The sequence below is a fragment of the Anas acuta genome, chromosome 1, assembly GCF_963932015.1.
Source record: "Anas acuta chromosome 1, bAnaAcu1.1, whole genome shotgun sequence".
NCBI lineage: Eukaryota > Metazoa > Chordata > Aves > Anseriformes > Anatidae > Anas > Anas acuta.
In genome coordinates, this window is record NC_088979.1 from 8,130,781 (window position 1) to 8,148,995 (window position 18,215).

Sequence of the window (18,215 nt, forward strand, 5' to 3'; positions counted from 1 at the left end):
ATCACAAAAGCAGGTTTCATGTACAAAGCAGAAAGGGAAGACACATCTCCAGTCTCCAAATTCTCATCAAAAAAGGGCTGTGGAAATACAGAATCAGGCCCAGGCAAAATCCAAACGCGGTTTGTTCGTGTTCTTTCTTGTGAGTGATATTCAAGCTGTTACTGAGGCTTAGCACAAAGCCTAGCCAACACTTAAGCCCCTCGGCAGGATGTTTAAGTGGCGTCTAGGCTTTGTGTTGGTCTCATGCACTAGCATGAATTTTTACCAGTAGGTAGAAGGGCTGCTTTGTCCACATTGAAAAGTACACAGCCAGCCTTCCCTGTAGTACGTCTCTTAATTTCTTTTTGATTTAATCCTTTGCACTGAGGGGATGCTGGTTGCCCTAAAGGAATGAAAGCTTCCCCTCTGAAGCATGTGTCTTTTACTATCTGTGCAATCCAAATAGTTATATTCAAATCAAATCAAAGCACTTCAAGAGCCAAATCTAGAGCAGCTTTCTTAATTGGCATATAAAGATTTAGTTCCTTTCCTTAATATTTTAAGACAAGTTAAAAGCAGTATTTTAGGTGCTAAGGATTAAGCCCAGTAGGCTTAGACATGCAAATATTCCCACACCTCCTTCTTCTTAGGGTCTACCTGAGCTCCAACTAATTGTAACCGCAAGTCTTTGAAGATAGCACCTAATCCTTAAAAGCTGCAATAGCTGTATTGGATATGGTTCATCACAGAAATATTAATATATGCAAACAGATGTCCACTCACAATGCTAAATATATCTTCACTTTGGAAAATATATGCAGGTTTCCATTTGCTTCTGTTCAGCTGCTACTAGCTGTTGCTCTTTAGATGTCAGGACACCGCATACTGGCCTTGTTGCCTTTGCACGGTGTGTTTCTAGTGACAGTCAAGGATTTGGGTTGTAAAATGGCTGTCATGTAAAAAGAGGAGCTGGAAATCTCTGAAAAACAGTCAGCTGGACTATAAAAACAAAGCTTTGTTTCAGTGGCTTGATAAATATTCCAGGAACTACTCTTCTCTCTGTGGCATTAGGGGGGCAGTCCTCCCCCATTTTCCCTGTCTCCTTGTGGAGGTGGACGTGTCTGGTAATCATTAGGGGCTGGTTAAAGCCGTGGGACCTGAAGGGCTCTGATTATAGCTGTGAGCCACTGTGATCTGCTGGTTCAGACACAGTCTTGTGACTCAGACATCCAGGCTTGCGCTGCCACGTCTGTCACACTGACCCATGGTCGGGACAAGGGCATGTGCCCAGGGTACCCATACCTGTATTTTGGTACACATGGCGTACCTCAGAAGAGGGCCTGAGGTCCTGGTGAGCACCAGGCTGAACGTGAGCCAGCAATGGGCCCTTGCTGCTAAGTAGGGCGAGGGTATCCTGGGCTGCATGAGGCAAAGCATGGCCAGCAGGCCGAGGGAGGTGATCCTTCCCCTGTGCTCAGCACTGGTGAGGGCCCATCTGCAGTGCTGGGTTCAGTGCTGGGCCCACCAGTACAAGAGAGACCTGGGTATACTGGAGAAGGCCCAGCAGAAGGCCACCAAGGTGATCAAAGGCCTGGAGCATCTCTGCTGTGAGGTTGAGAGAGCTGGGGCTGTTCAGCCTGGAGAAGGGAGAGCTCAGAGGGTTCTCCTGAGTGTCTATAAACACCTGAAGGGAAGGTGCAAAGAGGATGGAGCCAGGCCCTGTTCAGTGGTGCCCAGTGCCAGGACAAGAGGCAATAGGCACAAACTGGAGCACAAGAAGTTCCCTCTGGCCATCAGGAAGCACTTCTGTGCTGTGCAGGCCCAGAGACGCTGTGGATCTCCTAAATCTGGACGTGGTGCTGGGCAGCCTGCTGTGGGTGTCCCTGCTTGAGCAGGAGTGGGACCAGATGGACCCAGAGGTGGCTTCCAACCTCAGCCCCATCCCTTCTGTGATTCTATGATTCTGTGCTGACCTGGGAGCTTACCTGGGCTGGGATGGCTCCCAGCTGTGGTCCCTACAAGACACCTGGATCTGGGGAGCAGCAGTATTTACCCATCTGGATGGCAGCTGCATTGTTCCATCTGGCCTCAGGGCTGGAACTTGGGCTCATTTATTTGCTAATAGGGACAAAGCCCAAGATCTGGAAAGATAAAGAGACTTCCAGAGACTGAGTCAGCCCACCCAGGATCTGAATCACTCCTGGAGGTGTCTGTCTGTCTATCTGCACTGGGAAATGAAGGTGTTATTTTCCTTTGTGGCTGCCTCAGCTGCAGGCATGGTCAGGTCAGCTCAGATAACCAGGGGAAGCCAAGGCATATGGCATTGGACTGGGGGAATGTCTTTTCCCTTATACTCCACTGGATGAGAAATTAATTAAATGATTGTTACCATTTTTAATACTCCTATTCTGTGTCTTCAGTCACTGGAATAAAAACCTTTAATGCTTTGACAGCTGGATGTTTTTGGAATAAGAAATTAATACTTTGCATTCACCCAAGATCACAGAATGCTTTATAAATCATAATTCACTTCCACAATGTTCTGAAGAGGACTCTTGAGAACTGGTGCCCCCACTTGATGAATGTGTAAACTGAGGCACAGAGAGCTGAGAGGAGTTTTTGTCCTTTTTCCCATGCAGCTAGTTGGAGATGAAGCTGGAAGAGCAACCCCTGGGGCCTGATTCCTCCTCTCCCAAACCTGCCAGCTGAGATAGTGTCTTACTCTATTTTAATGAAGCTCTGTTTGCCATTTCATTTTACAGGCTGTTAGCCCAGAATAATGAAATGTGGGTACCCTGATGGATGACAGGAAGCCTTTGCAATCTGTTGAAGTACAATTAATAGCTGGCAAGCTGAAGATCAACACAGTTTGGGCCAAACAGAGTCACTTCAAGGTTTCTGTCCTTGTGTCCCAGTCAGCTGCAGCTCAGCCTGGATGTTGAACCCCCAAGTGCAGAAGCAATCCTGATCCTGAAGCCTGCTTGTGAAAGGTATCCCAGGCCTGCAAGACCATGAGTCTTTTGCATCTGGTCAGAATAAAGGCAAAGTGACAGGCAATATGGGGTGAGGTTTGATTTGTATTTTGTACTGCACTTTTGCTGTCCTCAAGCTCTTCTCTGAGGTGAGTTTTCTTGCCAGACATTATCAGCTTCAGTGGTTTGGCTCAGAGTTTTCCTCCAGACTCTTTTGTTCTGTTGACTTTTGGATCAACCCTGCACTGGCTCTGTTTTAGAAGTTGCTTTACCCATATTAATGTTTAACTTAAACAAGTATTAAATCATAAGTCTAACATGGAAATGTTTTAGTCTCTGGACAGTTCCTTTCCTTGCTGCTTTTGAGCTGTACATGAGTACAGCTTCACTTGCCAGGATTTCTTCTGCTTGGTTACTGTTATTACTGCTGTTATAATGCAGTAGAAAATAAAAACAAAACAAAACAAATCAAAACCAAACCCGTTATGGTTTTGTAGGCAGTACTGTGGGCTCCTGTGAGTCAGAGTGGCCCAAGGGTAAGAAGGGATGGAAGCCTGAAACTCATTTATTTCGCATTGTATCCATCCTGCCTCCACAGGGAGTGTTTTGGGGTTAGGGAATTAGTGTGGTAGATCCCGAGGATCTCGGAGGAAGGAAAATGTCTCTTACTGTTGTCATATATGTCTTCTGATTGTGTTCTGGACATTATAAGCCACTACCCATAGGAATGTCAGAGAAAAACAGATATAGGTGTATCAGAACAGTTATCCCAATCAAGAGTAAGTAACTTTCCATGCTCTGTGCAGACTTCCCAGGGAACATGCTCATAGAGTTGCTGCAGTTCCCACTGCACTTGGTTGCCTCTCAGATCTCAAAGAGGGACTTAATACAATCAATAGCACGTGTCCTCTTCTGATGCTGCTTTGTTCCATATCCTCTCTGCTACTGCGCCACCTTACACAAAACATTAATGTATATTGGAGGAGGAGGCACTGTTAAAAGGCAAGGTCGTAGTGGCTCTCCCTAATCAGTGAGAAGAGAAACATGGACTTTGGCCTTCTCCTTTTCTCCTGCACCTTAGGCAGTTCTAGAGCCTTGGCAGAACCATAGAAATAGGAGCTAAGGGCTGTCCAAATGGCTACAGACCTGCTTTCATCCCTATTCACTTGGGGAGAAGGCTTTTAGAGAAAGAATGACTTATTTAATCTTTATTTAAAGCACGTTACAAACAACCCATGATTTCAAGAAAATTAAATGTAATGATGATGGTCATCTTCTGCCTGGTAGTTCTAGATCCCATGCTAAAATTCTCTTCCTCATACCACGTATAAAGCCCCTGCAGAAGAAGAGGACTAAGAAGATGGAGCAATTGCTGAGCCTGGCTGACCCCTTCTTTTGCTCATGCAGGTGACAGTGCCATCAGCTCACATTGATTCAGCTTCCTCTCCTGATGTGTCTCCACTGGGGCTCATTTTGAAGGAAATGTTGTCTTTGTACTCAGCAGAAGATGGGAAAAGCAGCCACAGAGTGAGGAGAGGAGCTCCACAGCACAATTTTGCTTTTTTGTCTCTCTCTGCAGCCCCAGCAGAAAGGTCTGCCTGGCCCCATACAGCCTGCTGTACCTGCCCACCCACATCCACAGTGTAGCCTCAGATGCTGCACATAAAGCACAGCCAGCCCCTTACATCAAAACCGAGGTTACCAATCTGCTGACCACCTATTGGGGCAGAAAAGCAGTTCAGGTGCTGAATGTCCACCTTGTTCTGATCAACCAGGACACAGTCAAAGGGCTCAGAGCTGCAGGGCAGTGAGCATGCTGGCCCCATGATGCTGGGGATGTCTAGGTGCACCAAGCCTTTTGACTCACTTCCATGTTCTGGGTGGTTCTGCTCATGGTCTGCAATAAGCTTGCAATTTATAGTGTGACATTCCAAAGGCATTTTATAAAATGCAATGATTAAAGCACCCTGTGCTTAATGCTGAGACACTCTTATCCAGGTTGGTGCACAGGAGAGAAACTATTCAAACAGCACTAAAGAGCTGATAAGGCCGGAGAGAGATGCATGTGTGTCCAACTGCTACTGTCAAAGCAGTGCAGATAAGCACATTGTGTTTACGCTGGAATTTGTCTAAGACTCAGAACTTTACAGCTCTGTCTTGAAAAAAAGATTGCAGGGTCTTTGGAGAGCATGGGTGGTTTGGTCCTCAGATCTGTATCTCCTCTTCCAGCAGTACATGAGCCATAATGTACAAGGGGATGTCTGCCTGCTGTTCAGTGAAACAAAAGCCACTTTCTGTGATGACTGCGAGGGTTTTTTTGAGCCTCTCTACTCCCTTCTGACTTATTCTGTTGCTTCTGACTGGAGCAGATCATAGGTTGAGGGTAACTCTGGCATCTCTGCCCAGTTTCATAAAACAGAGCCAAAAGCCAGCGGTATGAGTAAGGCGGGATCCCATGTGACAGCACAACCACTGCTTTCCATGGGAAGATATTTCTCATATTAGAAAGTCCAGTGAGTGAGAGGGGGAAATCTATAGCAGTGGTTTGGCTTGGGACTGTGGAAAAGATATGTGATGCAAGCTTAATCCTGGCCTCTCTCACCTTCATTTGGCATGGAAAAACTGTCTCCTCTTTCCACTGGCAAAGCCTGTGCAAATGGTTATCTGTTAAAAGGTGCTGTAGCTGTGTTCCTTGCTGTGATTTGCATTTTATTAGATGTAAAAACTTAAAAACTTTGGCTTTGTCAATGCCTATAAATAAAATGACTGGGCAGAATCCTTTCTCTAGCACACACCACCCAGTCCCCCAAAATAAGGAGGGAGGTCACTCTGTGGAGCAAATGGGTGGTAAATGGAGCTGTGCACATCATTCCTGGCTCCATTTGCCTTATTGAGATAGCTTGCCAGCCTCGCTCATCAAAAATAATGTATTTCATTCCCCCCCCTGTGACATGTGAAGTTTAAATTAATCAGAGCAGCAAACAGAGACAGAATCCCTATTGACTGATTTTGGCTGGAAGTACATTTTCTGATTTCTAACTAAATTTCTCATGGAAGTTAAGATCATTTTATGACATAAGCATGCCTCCCTGCTTTTATGAGGAGACAGCTGTATTTTACAAAACAGGTGTGAGTCCATGCTCTGAAAGTTTCAGTATATATTAAAATAATAAAGGGAATAAAGGACACTTTCCTCCCTTTCTGTGAAATTGATGCTGTTAGATCTAGCTGAAACCTCATTCCACAAGAAATGCCAACATTTTAATGGCAGCTCTATTATGGTAAAAACAAAGAATGCTATTCTAACTTAAGCTTTATGGAGTATTAATATAATGTAATATAGAACAAAATATGTCTGGGGACAGAAACTCATTGTGAAGTGAAAAATCATTTAAAGGGCTCAACCCAAAATATCATCAAAGTCAGCATTGTAACAGAGGAAGTTTTCAATGTAGATGAATCAGAAAGAAAAAAATATGTTGTCAGAATAGTTTCAGGCAGACAGAGATGCAAGTGATGCTTTAATTATAGTTGCATTATTTTATAGGTAAACAAAACTGAAATAAACCTGTGGCTCTTTTTCTCTCATAAAATCCAGATTCTAAGTCAAAATGTCTTTTGGTATCCTTTCACACAGTGTTGGCAGAATTTAATGAGAGCTGCAGCAAACTTACACCAGAGGGGCTTGGTACAATCCAGCAAATAGGTGGATAAAAACTTTCCACAGTTTTACACTTTCAAGATTGGGGTAGGAAGACTTTCAGCAAGAAAAACTCCAGCTTTGAGAAGACATGAGCATGACTACCTATGAGGGAAGAATAAGCCGTCCCTTGGCAGTGAGGATTTTCCCAGAGGTGACCGCAGAAGAAGCTGCTCTCCTCATGAGCACTGCCCAGAGCTCATCCTCATCTCTGGATGAGACAAGCTGTGTATCAGTTCTGCTATCAGTCCTACAGACACCTGCACCCTTGCCTCGTGTTGTAGCAGGTTCGCAGGGGTATACACAAAGGGCATGCAACCAGCTGAGCTGCCAGGCTTTGAATCACCTGTTTTCACCAGAGGGATATTTTCAGGCTGCCTGACCCAGAAAAGATAATGTATCTGAGCCACGGAGCAAGATAAATGCTGACATTTCAGAGCAGTTGGCACAACCCCCTGCCTGGCCACTGGCTCCTTGTCCTTGAGACAACACTTCAAGTTCAAGGACTTGGATTTGATTGCTCTATCTCCGCAATTCCTTTTTTTGCCTCGCAGAGCCCTGGCTACTCCCTGCACAAATGGCATCTCTCAGCTGCAGGCAACCTGGTCCCTCACAGTCATGGTGCTTCTTTTCTCCATACCACGGTCTGGATCCTATGGTGAGAAGACCAGAGATGGCAGAAATAAAATATCAAAAGAATTATCTACTCATATATCATTTAACTACATGCTTGCTGCCATTCCCTTCCTTCTGCTAGCAGCCAGGAGTGGTGCCTGACTCTAACACTACACCAAGTATTTAAAGTTGGCTGCAGTCAGCTTTTGGGAAAAATCTCTTCTGTTTTGGGGAAAAAAATGCTATGCTCTTGGCCGCAGTGGGACCCCTAAGTGAAAAAGACTTTACTAGTGTGCAGTCTCTCCCAGGTAAATGCCAAAGCACCTCTTCCTTAGAAATCATTGGAAAACACGACTACAGGACTAAGGTGGCATTCCCCCCAGGCTATTTCTGACCAGGTCTAGCAGGGCTGGACCCCAAATAACAAGGAGGCCATAAGAAATACCAAAAGCAGTAAAGCATGGTACTAGGTATATTTAAAACACAGAATAATAAAATTATTAACTGCTTCCATCACAGAACATTAACTTTTCACCTGCTGTAAGTTAATACAATTGAATAGGCAAAGTGATTGGTCAGAATCACTACTCACAAACCGTAAAAAAGGTTAAATATAAGCTTTCTAAATTTAATTTGTTGTTTCTTTACGTTAGGGCTCTGACAGTAATATCCCTTCAAACAATGGTTTGCAAAGCAGCTTTCAAAGTTACTTCTTATTCCATTCTTATTCCACATCCATCATGCTGGGATGATGGAGAATGATACTGCCTGCAGCTGGACATGAAGGCAAAAGCTTCCTCGTCTGATGGCTCTTGGTTTGAGGGGGAAAGGCCAGAAGGAGACATGGAGGGCTAGTGGAGACACAATATCATGAGGTACTTTAGGGAAGGTCCAGGTAAGGGTAAAGCAGCTGCTCAGTACAGGTTTAATTCCCTTTATGCTTCCTGTCCCTCTGTTTTAGGGTAGAGGCATCCAAACCCATTTGTTCATGAGACCCACAGCTTTAAAATATTGTTCCTTAAAAGGCTTTTCAGCTTCTCATACTTGGCAGTAGTAAAATGCCTATTTAGACTGTACCCATCCTGCTTCTCCTCCATCAACTAATCAATCGCAGTTTCCTATGCAGCCCTGTTTTCCTCTGCAGCTGCAATACTTGCAAGAAGCAATTGGATGTGAGTCTACCAAAACACAAACTAATTACTGCCTGACATTCCCAAACACAAGCGATTTTTTCAGCAGAGGATGTCAGGAACTTGTCTTCTTGGCAGTGTCTTTGCAATTTAAGTTTTATCACTGATTTTGGCAAGTGACCCAGAGGAAAAAAGTTATCTAGGATAATGCAAGGGGAATGAACTGACAAGGGGGAATGGAAAATGTAGACTGCCTTCCTGATGAGAGGTCTGTGAGGCTGAAGAATAATCCTCCATGGGAAATGTGGTGTGGGGCAGTGGAGAAATTCAGTTTGTAAGGGACCTCTGGAGGTTTCTAGTCCCACGTCTTGCACGCTGAAGCTCTTCTCTGCACTGAGTACAGCCTTCTTCCCACCTTCCCTGTCTTTCCTAAAAAGTAAGTATGCACTGACTTCAAAGTCTTCCTCAGTAGGTTAGAAATGACAGCCCAAGGAGCTTTTTGACAGCAGAGCAACCAGAACTGGCACTTCGGAGACGTGGGCTTGTAATCTAAATCCAGCCTTCCAGCAGCACCGCTTTCTGACATATTTATCAGCTGTCTGAGCAGAAAGGCTGGGGGCTGAGGGAGCGAGGAAGATCACAGCATCCCCCCAGGCTGGAACAGAGACTGCCACATACGGATGGAGCCGACTGCCGGAGCATCCTCCAGTTCTGCGGCACCACTGCTCTCAGAGGGAAATCACTGTGGTTGTTGTTACCTAAAGCGAGTCTCCTTTTAATTCCCATGCCAGATGATCTCTGCCAAACTATAAAATGAATTGGCCACTATGAGGAAGCAAACAGCTCATGAGATAATTTTCGAGAAGAGAATCAGCTTAACCTCAAAAGCTGCTGTTTTCCAGCTCCACATTTCTTCTGCTTTCTGTCCCTCAAACATTTCCTGGAAGAAAGAAAATCAGCTCCACAAATTTATTTCTATCTCCTCATACATGTTAGAGTCAAATTAGAATTTCTGTCCTTCTTCACTGGATGTCACATGGGGTTTTATTATGGGATCTCTGTTGGTCTCCTGAAACTACTAATAAAAATATGGACTAGGAAAGAATATGAAATGTAAAGGTGAATTAAGTAGTAAGGTTAGAGGAGTAGCTGAGAACACAAATTCAATGAAAGCAATATTGCCTTCTGACTGAGGTTCAGGGGACCTCAGCTTTATTACAGGTTGCACCAGTAATACAGTGTGCAAACATAGGCAGATAAACTTTCCTCTACTTTTATTGCAAAATAGGGCAAGAAAGCATCTTTTTTTTCTCTCTCTCTCTCTCTTTTTTTTTTTTTTTTTTTTTTTTTTTTAATATATAGTGCAACTCCCAACTGAATTAGGATTTGTGGGTTCTGGGGAAATACAAATAATATATTCTGCAATATAATACAATACTGTCCTTAATCGGACAGAGCTCCCATTTATTTCGGTGAGAATACTGCCCATGGGATCAGGTCGTCAGGTCCTAATTAAGGCTGACTCAGCTGTCAGCTTTCCCCGCCGAGTTCAGTACAGGGGACTCAACTTCATCTCACCCTCCTTGTCCTGCATGCCACCCTCACAACAGAAACTCCATATTCGCATTCAGAACGAGAGCATTCACGACACACTGATTTAATTCTGACCAGGCCTGGCATTCCCCTGGCTTTGTTCACATCTGCGCTTGCTTCGGTGCCGTCCTTTATTGTAAGCCTAATAAGTACATAAAGGCCAAGGAACGGGGATCCGGGCAGGCTCACAGCAATGAGCTTTGAGGAGCTTGTTTGCCTGGGCAGACAGACTGAGTAAACAATTAGCTCCAGCTCAAACGTGCAGACCCTGTGGAAGAATTGGATGCTTGGCACCGGCCGCTCTCCATGACATTCAAAATTTGGCTTTTCTCCAATCCAATATTTAAACATTTCTGATCGTTTGTCCAGCCGCACAGGCTGAGCTAGGAATTTCTAGTGCATTCTGGTTTTGTAAATGGGGATCTGGCTGTTATTTACCAAGAACTTTCAAAAAATGGGCTTATCTTTACAGCAAGGGTGAAAGAGAGTTTGTCTGAAAGTCATACAATGGAACAGGTCAGCAGCTACCAGCATAATACTATAAGCAATGTACACTTAGACAAAGTATAACCTGGAGCACTGCTGCCACAGACTCTTCTATGCTCATTGCCGGTAGCAAACAGCTGGCTTTTAATGAAACATCATAGAGAAATTGTTATTTTAAAACTGCCTTTCCATTTATCATTATGCCTGCTGCAGTATAATGGAGAATTGTGTCCTTATTCCTTCATGCTGACAATCAAGGAAATATTTAACAAGTGCTTGGTAAGTATTTGTTTTAAAATACGTTAACAATGTGTCTCCAAATCCATGAAGTTAGTACACTGTGAGTCACACATGCATGTTGTAACTTTTGAAACAGGACATCACATTTATTACAATCCATAACTTTCATAATTCAGATTGAAATAGTAAAGATGTAGAGGATAATCCAAGTTGCTTTCTTGTATAACACAACATTTCACTCTATTTCACTTTATCAAGCCCAGCTCTTAAGAATAGGTAACTTGATTAAGCCCTTGGGAAATTGCTTTGCTGTATGCCACAGGTCTGCCAGCCCAGCTTCGACACAGTCAGTAAGTAAATAATAATGTCTTGTAAAAAATTTATGAAAAATGGCACAACAATAATTTTGTTAAAAGATATTTGAAAAAAAAAATGGGAAAAAAGTGTTGCTTGTTTTCATTGTTTTTGACTTGTCTTTGAGAACAGAAGCAAGCCATTCTTGCATGTAACCACTAAACTTTGTATTGTTTTTTTCAGTCACGTATACACAAGAGATTTAGAAAAAGCAGAGGGGTCTGCATGGTGCAGATGGATGCAGATGTCTCAATCTGTGAGGCTGGACACATTTCCACAAAGAAATACCAACCTGCTCAAAGGCACTGGATTTTCCTTGCTGGATATTCTGCAAGAGAGGAGCTTTATTGGGCTGAGGAGGTGAATCTGAGGCTCAGGTTTGGACTTGGTCCTCCTTTGATCAGGAGGTTGTACTGGATGCCCTCCAGAAGCAACCTAAAATATACCACAGTTCTCTAAATTGATTTCATGACTACATGAATACTACTGAGAGAGCATCTCATGTACTACTGAGAGCAGAGATCTCAGCAGGAAGCAGCTAAGAATAATGTTCGTGTGCTCTGGAGGACCTGGTAAATGCTGGGCAAAAGCTAGGTAAAGAGCTTAAATTAGAAGCTTTGAGAAATGTTGGCCTATTTTTCCTATGGAAAGGGAGCAGTTTAGATGGCCTCCAAAAAAGGCATATAGACTTCTCTGGGACCAGGCTGTGGCATTAGGCTGACAGGAAAAAAGCAGAATGAAAAGGCAAAACAAAAATGTGCTCCTAAGCACAAAATTAAAACATCATGAATTAAATGAAGACGGCAAACAAGAGACTTACAAAAAAGAAACTATCTCATTTCCTTTAGGCTAATACTCAGAGACTAGATAATAAGCAAGAGGAATTTGACTGTTCATTAATAAGCATAAATTTGACCTATCTGATATTATTGAATTTAATGGCAGGATTTCTGTGATCAGACAGTTAAAATCACTTGTTATAACTGAGCCAGCAAGTAATGACCTCAAAATAGCAAAACTGGAATTGTGTGTCAGAAATGGCTTCGCCCTTTTCTGTCACTGATAAGGGAAACCATTGCTCTCAAATGTTTCTGAACCACACGATAAACATCTACTTGAAGCCCCTCTCTACAATGTGTAGAGCAAGTGACCTAGTCAGAATTATATATTCTGGATTTCCCACAGTGACTGTGGGACTTTCTAAAAATTACATATGACAGTTTCCTATACTGAAAATCAACGCTGAAGGTATATATTAGCCTGGCCAGCTAACAAAGGTATCATTTCAAGAGTTAAATATAATTGCTTACAGCAGTTACTAAAATTAGACATTTTAGAAGGAGTTTTAAAGAGCTTGTCTAGAAGCTCTCTTGACCATTACTGCCAATTTTTAGTGAGTCGTAAAGCAGAAGGAAAACTATAAAGGTCTGGAAGAAAATTAAAGTGATACAAGTATTTGAATAGGATGTATGGAACTACCCAGATGACTGTGTGCTTCTTCACTTGATTCCAATCTCTGATTAAATAATCTGGTAGATGATGTATTTCATAAAGGGTTAAATGAATATAGTGAAGATTCATGGAAACAGCTCTTATCAAAGAACAATACTGCTTTTGATGCAATTGCAGGTTTTAGAATAACAGGAATTGTACTAATACACTATAGTTAGACATTTAAGGCCTTTCACCATAATACATCTTGATAAACAGCTGAGGTAAAAATAGAAATAATTCATCCTTAGCCAATGATGAACCAAAGGCTGTAACATATATCTACACTGTGATAATTATTAGCTTCAAATTGACTGTTCTTTGAAATGTGTTTCTAGCTCAAGACTAGTGACCAGGGCACAGAATTCTACCAGGGAGTGCAGGATGTTAGGGTAGATCACATTGGTACCTTCCAGCTACAAAACGCTCTTTGTGTGGATAACTTGACTATAAAGTCAAGTTATCAGACAAAGACAGACCAAGATGTTTTGTGGCACTGAAGGTACAACAAAAGCTGGTACTTCTGGCGTCTGCCCTCGTAGCCTTGGTCCACTACTCCAAACACCAGTTATATAGGACCCCGTTACTCACCCACCAGGATGAGGGCAGTGTCAGGATCTTTATTTCTCCTGAGTGTGGCTGAACTGCCAGTCAGAGAGTATCTGTGAGGACATCTGTAGGATGAACCGCTCATTCCTTTTCTGCCACAGGAGGTCCTCTGGCCAAGGTGGCCATGGAACGATGCCTCTTTGAGTTACTGCCTTAGGCTGTTGCTAAATGTAGGCAGATACCTCTACTCTGCTTGTCTTAGTTCATGTTTTTGGTGAGGATGAGAAAGTTGTCTTAAATTCTAAATGACACACACATGTTTAATGCATAAGTCAGCTCTTGGTATTGATGCCCTAGACTCAGGTCTGTAGTACCCATGTATTTATCTGAGTTGGCTTCTGTGAGGCTACATACTCATTATTAGGAATTGAATTTGTCCACATAAATCTTTCATCTTGTTTTAGAAGAAACTGAAGAAGACTGAAAGAACAGAAGACTGAAAGAATGCAGACCAAGTGTGTAGATTTGGCACTTAGAAAACAGACTGTTTTTCTGAGTACATTTGAGAGAGAAAATATTTACAGGCCACCAGTATGTACCTGGTACATAGTATGGAGTGGCACAAAGCTATTTTTAGACACTAATCTCTGAATTCTGGAATTCACTAGGAAGAACATTGTGTAGGAAATAAGTTATAAGAAATACAGGCTTGCTATAAATATTCCTTATGGGATGTGTTTCTTCAAGACATCATCAAATGATTTTCCTGTTCCTATTCCTATTCCTGGTCTAGTGGAAGCTGTCCCTGCCCATGGAAAGGGGGTTGGAATTAGATGATCTTTAAGGTCCCTTCCAACCTAAACCATTCCATGATTCTACAATTCTATCTGCTAGGCTTTGATCTAGGAATTGCAGTAATTAGTGCTAGGAAAGACCTATTCAATCACCTAAACTGCTATGTGATATTCAAGATCATTCCCTTTCCCAATTTTATTCCTCACACAATTTATATATTCTTCAGAAAAATAAATAAATCCCTTGGGATAGTATTTCACAAGCAGTTTGCACAGTCAGATTTTTTTTTCTGGTGACACTTAGCTCAAATACGTCTTTTCTTATCTCATTGCTTATACTCTTGTCATTACACTCTTCAATGCTATGTGAAATAATTCCTCCTTAGGGTCCTATACACTCTACACTCCAAGTATAGATTGTTAGATTCCTCCCTTGCTAAACTAAACAAGTTTTCTTTATTTACCTTTAATCTTTTTTTTTTTCTTTTTTTTTCCTTAACTGCCTCCATTTGTCTATGTCTCACATGGAACTAGGTAGCCAGAACTGCATATGGTACCGCAGCTGCAGTCACAGCTGAGATGCATAAAATAGCAATTATTACCTTGCAAATGTAAGTTGTCATCTGCCACAAGGGAAGGGAAAGGATCATAGGTTAGTGAAACAGGTTGCCTATTTGGAAGAAAAATTTCCTTCACTGTTTTCATAGCTGGATACACAAGATTTGGAAAACAAACCAAGTTCATCTCAACAAGATGTGAAGAAGAGCTTCCCAAAAGCATTTTCTGGTGAGGAGCGCTTAACTCTGAACAGCGCATTGTCATCTAACTTTAAAACTGAAGTGTCCTCTCCACACGACACGTCTAGGCTGCCTCTATGGACAACCAAGAGAAAATGATTCCAGAGTGCAGTTCACCCCATAATAACTGCAGCATCAAATCTGGGTGGGATGGATTCCCCTCCTGAGATGCCTCCTCTCCTCTAATTTAAAGACAGCCTTGCTGAGACTACTGGCATAATTTTTAGGTGGCTAAAATTAGCCGAGGTTAATCTTGTTTACTCGTTCCCAAGCTAATCATAACTGACCTCTCCTGGTTCTAAGATGCCTCCTCTTCATGTTTCAGACCAGAGGCCCCTATCGCACTGTCCCAAGTGCCACGATGACTGTACGGCCTCCTTTAGCTCCAGGCCCCTGTGTTCATTCCCCTTGGGAGCTGATTCATGGGTGTTATGTGGACTCACTGAATTTCTACTAGCAAAGGCTTATTTGACCAAGAGACGAAGGCAAAAGAACTCAATTAAAATAGTCCCACTCCTTCTGTTTGTCATTCAGTGAAAGTCAGGGTGATGCTCCTGCTTCAGGCATCCCCACAGCCCTGCATCTATCCCAGGATGACCTTGCCAACAGCAGTACCTTCAGTCCTTCCTCCCCCCAAAGGAAAGTTTTAACTAAAAGGCTCTGTCTGCGCTGCCTGGCCCCATGTAGCTAGAACATAGCTGAAATATGATGTGGCCCTCACTTATGAGTCACACTGCTAACTTCAGGGTGTCTCCATGTTGGGTGAAATGTGACCAGACGTCAGGCTAAGTCTGGGCTTAGGCGTCGTAAAAAGCCCACCAGTTCTTGCTGTACAAGAGGACAAGGAAAGGCCCTTCCCAGCATTAGCCACACGACGTCAGTGCAAAGGTTGATGGGCAGGTGGTGAAAGGTTTGCATCAAACACTGTGCCAAAACTTGCAGGCTCTCTCTAAGGGGTGACACAAGCTCTTGCCTTCTCCTTTGCTGTGCTCACTGAACACAGGCTTCTCTTTAAAGAAGCAGGGCACAAGGTGAGTATGATCCCAACGAGGAGCTGAAAAGCAGTCTATTAATACCCTCAATGACCTTATAACTATACAGTAACCTCATGGGCACATACAGCACTTAAAAAATATTATAGCTCACTATTCTTAGATGAGCACACTGCAGGTTCAAAACTTCCAGACAGAGTGGTGAAACCTAGAGAAGAATCTAAACAGATTCTGCAGAAAGACACAGCCTAGCATGAAAATAAAAACAGTAGTGATGAATGTGACCCAGCTTTGCACAAGACTGAAGATTCCCTTTTTCAGGAAATTCCTGAGGGTCTCAGTGAGTGCAGTTGCAGTGGATGTTTTATTTTGAAGGTGTTATTTTGCAGTTACTTCACTGTATTGATATGTTGTTTATCCAAATGGTGAAGATGCAGTGTCTTACAAGAATCTCAGCCTTGTTGGAGTAAATCCAGGTGCCTGTTTTATTTCAACGTGTTTTCACTATCATGAAATTAAAGGGGCACTGTTAGTTTAAATATCACTTGTCAGAAATGTTTTCAGTAATATGATTACCAGTAACTCCTAAGATCTGTAAAGTTTAGAACATGTTATATATAGCTGTGAACTTTGAACCAAGCTGAATACAAAATGTTATTCCTTCCTTGTTTTCTTCACTTAGTTTATGTATCTCACAGTTTGATCAAGAATTTCTACATAATAGACTCTATTTCAAGAAGATATTTAGAGAAACCCTGTCAGACTGATGTAGGCTCCCAATGAGCCTTTCAAATAAGAATTCTGGAAAAAGAAACTGCAAGATTATTCCTAAATGTATGTGTAAATGTAAAAGGCCAGTGATTGGCCTTCACTGTATATTCAGTCCAATGTTACCTCTTGGGTTTCCCATGTAGTTGTAGTTTAGTTTCCCAATAATTTTAGAAATTGCAAAATCTTAGAAAATGCAAGAAAACCAAGCTTGGTTTGTCTCAGGCAAGGGTATTTATCGCACAGTTACGTCTGCAGATGGAATTGTGCAATTGAAACCTTCCCCTATTAGAGCAATTAGATGCTCAAATTATTCCCATTAACCCAGAAAAAAAAAAAAGATGACACATGGAGTGAGGTTGACCTCATGTAACTGTAAGCATCTAAAAATTCGATTTAACCCTTTCAAATAGTGGAAGGAAACGAGCATTTTTAAAGGATGATTGTCTTACCTTAAACGCTCTTTTAGGATGTAAGGATATAATAAATCACGTTCTGAAGCAGCCCATCAAGGCCGGCAAAGGGAACCTAGAGTACTCATGTCTAGTTTGTAGTTGCTTTTGGTTGAGCAGAGGAATCCTCTCCAAGGGTTCAGAGACCTCTACCATGATCTGCTCCATCGTGCTGTTGATGAGATTTCTGCCAAGACAGGAAGGACATTGCATACATTCAGCTGCCAGTTCTCCTGCTTGGCAGTCCTTTTCATAACACAAACATCTAAGTCTGGGTCCTCATATGCTGCCAGTACAAGCATATTGCTTCTGAGAACTGGGGCTAAATGCCTCCCCCCACGCCCTTCTGTCCACAGTCTTTGAAAACTATGAACAAAATTCATTTTTTCTGGGTGGTGTCATCTTCTGGTGTAACATATCTGAGGTAAACGCACGGCCTTCCCCTTCCTGCCACCAGAGCACCCAGTCATGGAACAGTCACCCCTGTGTTATCATCACAACACTACAGAGAGATAGAACGTGCTCCCACACACGCTGCACGGATTGGGAACCAAGACAACAAAAAAGCCTTCCCAGGAGTCCTGAAATGAAGTAAGAGCTGAGATAGGGATAGGACTTGCTTCTCCAAAGTTAATACTCATGCCCTCATTGTTCCATCATTCTTGCCTTCCAAATAACCTGTCTTCAAAGGGATAGAGTCTTCAAACTGAACTTCTTCCTCTCAGATTTGGGAAACAGGGCACCTGTGTGCAGGGGTCTCCATCCCACACAAGAAAAAGGCAGCCTGCTGAATAGATGCTATTACAGTGGGGATCTGCAGCCCTTTTCTGCTGCATTACATCAGCAGTGAGCAATGGGAGGACTCATTTGAGCCAATTGTGGGTTGTCATTCTTCCTTCCAGACTCAGTGGCCTCTGAAATCACTCCATTGTCTACGTCGGAATCTGGCACAGGCCCATAATGCCAGGTTACTTCACTTCCCTGCAGAATAAAAGATTTCTTCAACCATGAGAAATTATCTCCTGACAGTGCCATTCATTAGGGCTCCCACCTGTAGACTGTTTCATTTTCAGCTTACTCGCAAGGTGCTGAAAAGTCAGCATGTGTGTTATCACTTGACAATATAGCAGAGCTAATACCTCTTCACCTTTATGTATGTTGTCACTTTTTGCTCTTTCCCTCAACAATGGCTCACAGTAATGCTCAGATCTTGGACTTCACTCTTTTTTTAAAAAAGCTTGTGCAGCCCAATTCTACCAGAATTCTTGGTTTTTAGGATATGTACACTTAGAAAAAAATAATC

The 18,215-nt window shown here is 42.7% G+C and overlaps 1 long non-coding RNA gene across 12 annotated transcripts in view; it reads right to left on the reverse strand.

Moving 5' to 3' along the window:
- Positions 1 to 17,946, reverse strand: part of LOC137847787 (uncharacterized) — a 40,687-nt gene extending 22,741 nt beyond the window's left edge. For 5 of the 12 annotated variants that reach the window (XR_011091099.1, XR_011091124.1, XR_011091094.1 and 2 more), the window contains exon 1: positions 16,913 to 17,945. This is a non-coding gene — a long non-coding RNA (uncharacterized lncRNA). Of the gene's footprint in view, positions 1 to 16,912 lie in introns of all 12 variants that reach the window. The other 7 variants (XR_011091133.1, XR_011091137.1, XR_011091109.1 and 4 more) reach the window with 2 other exon arrangements.
- Positions 17,947 to 18,215: the final 269 nt, after the last annotated feature.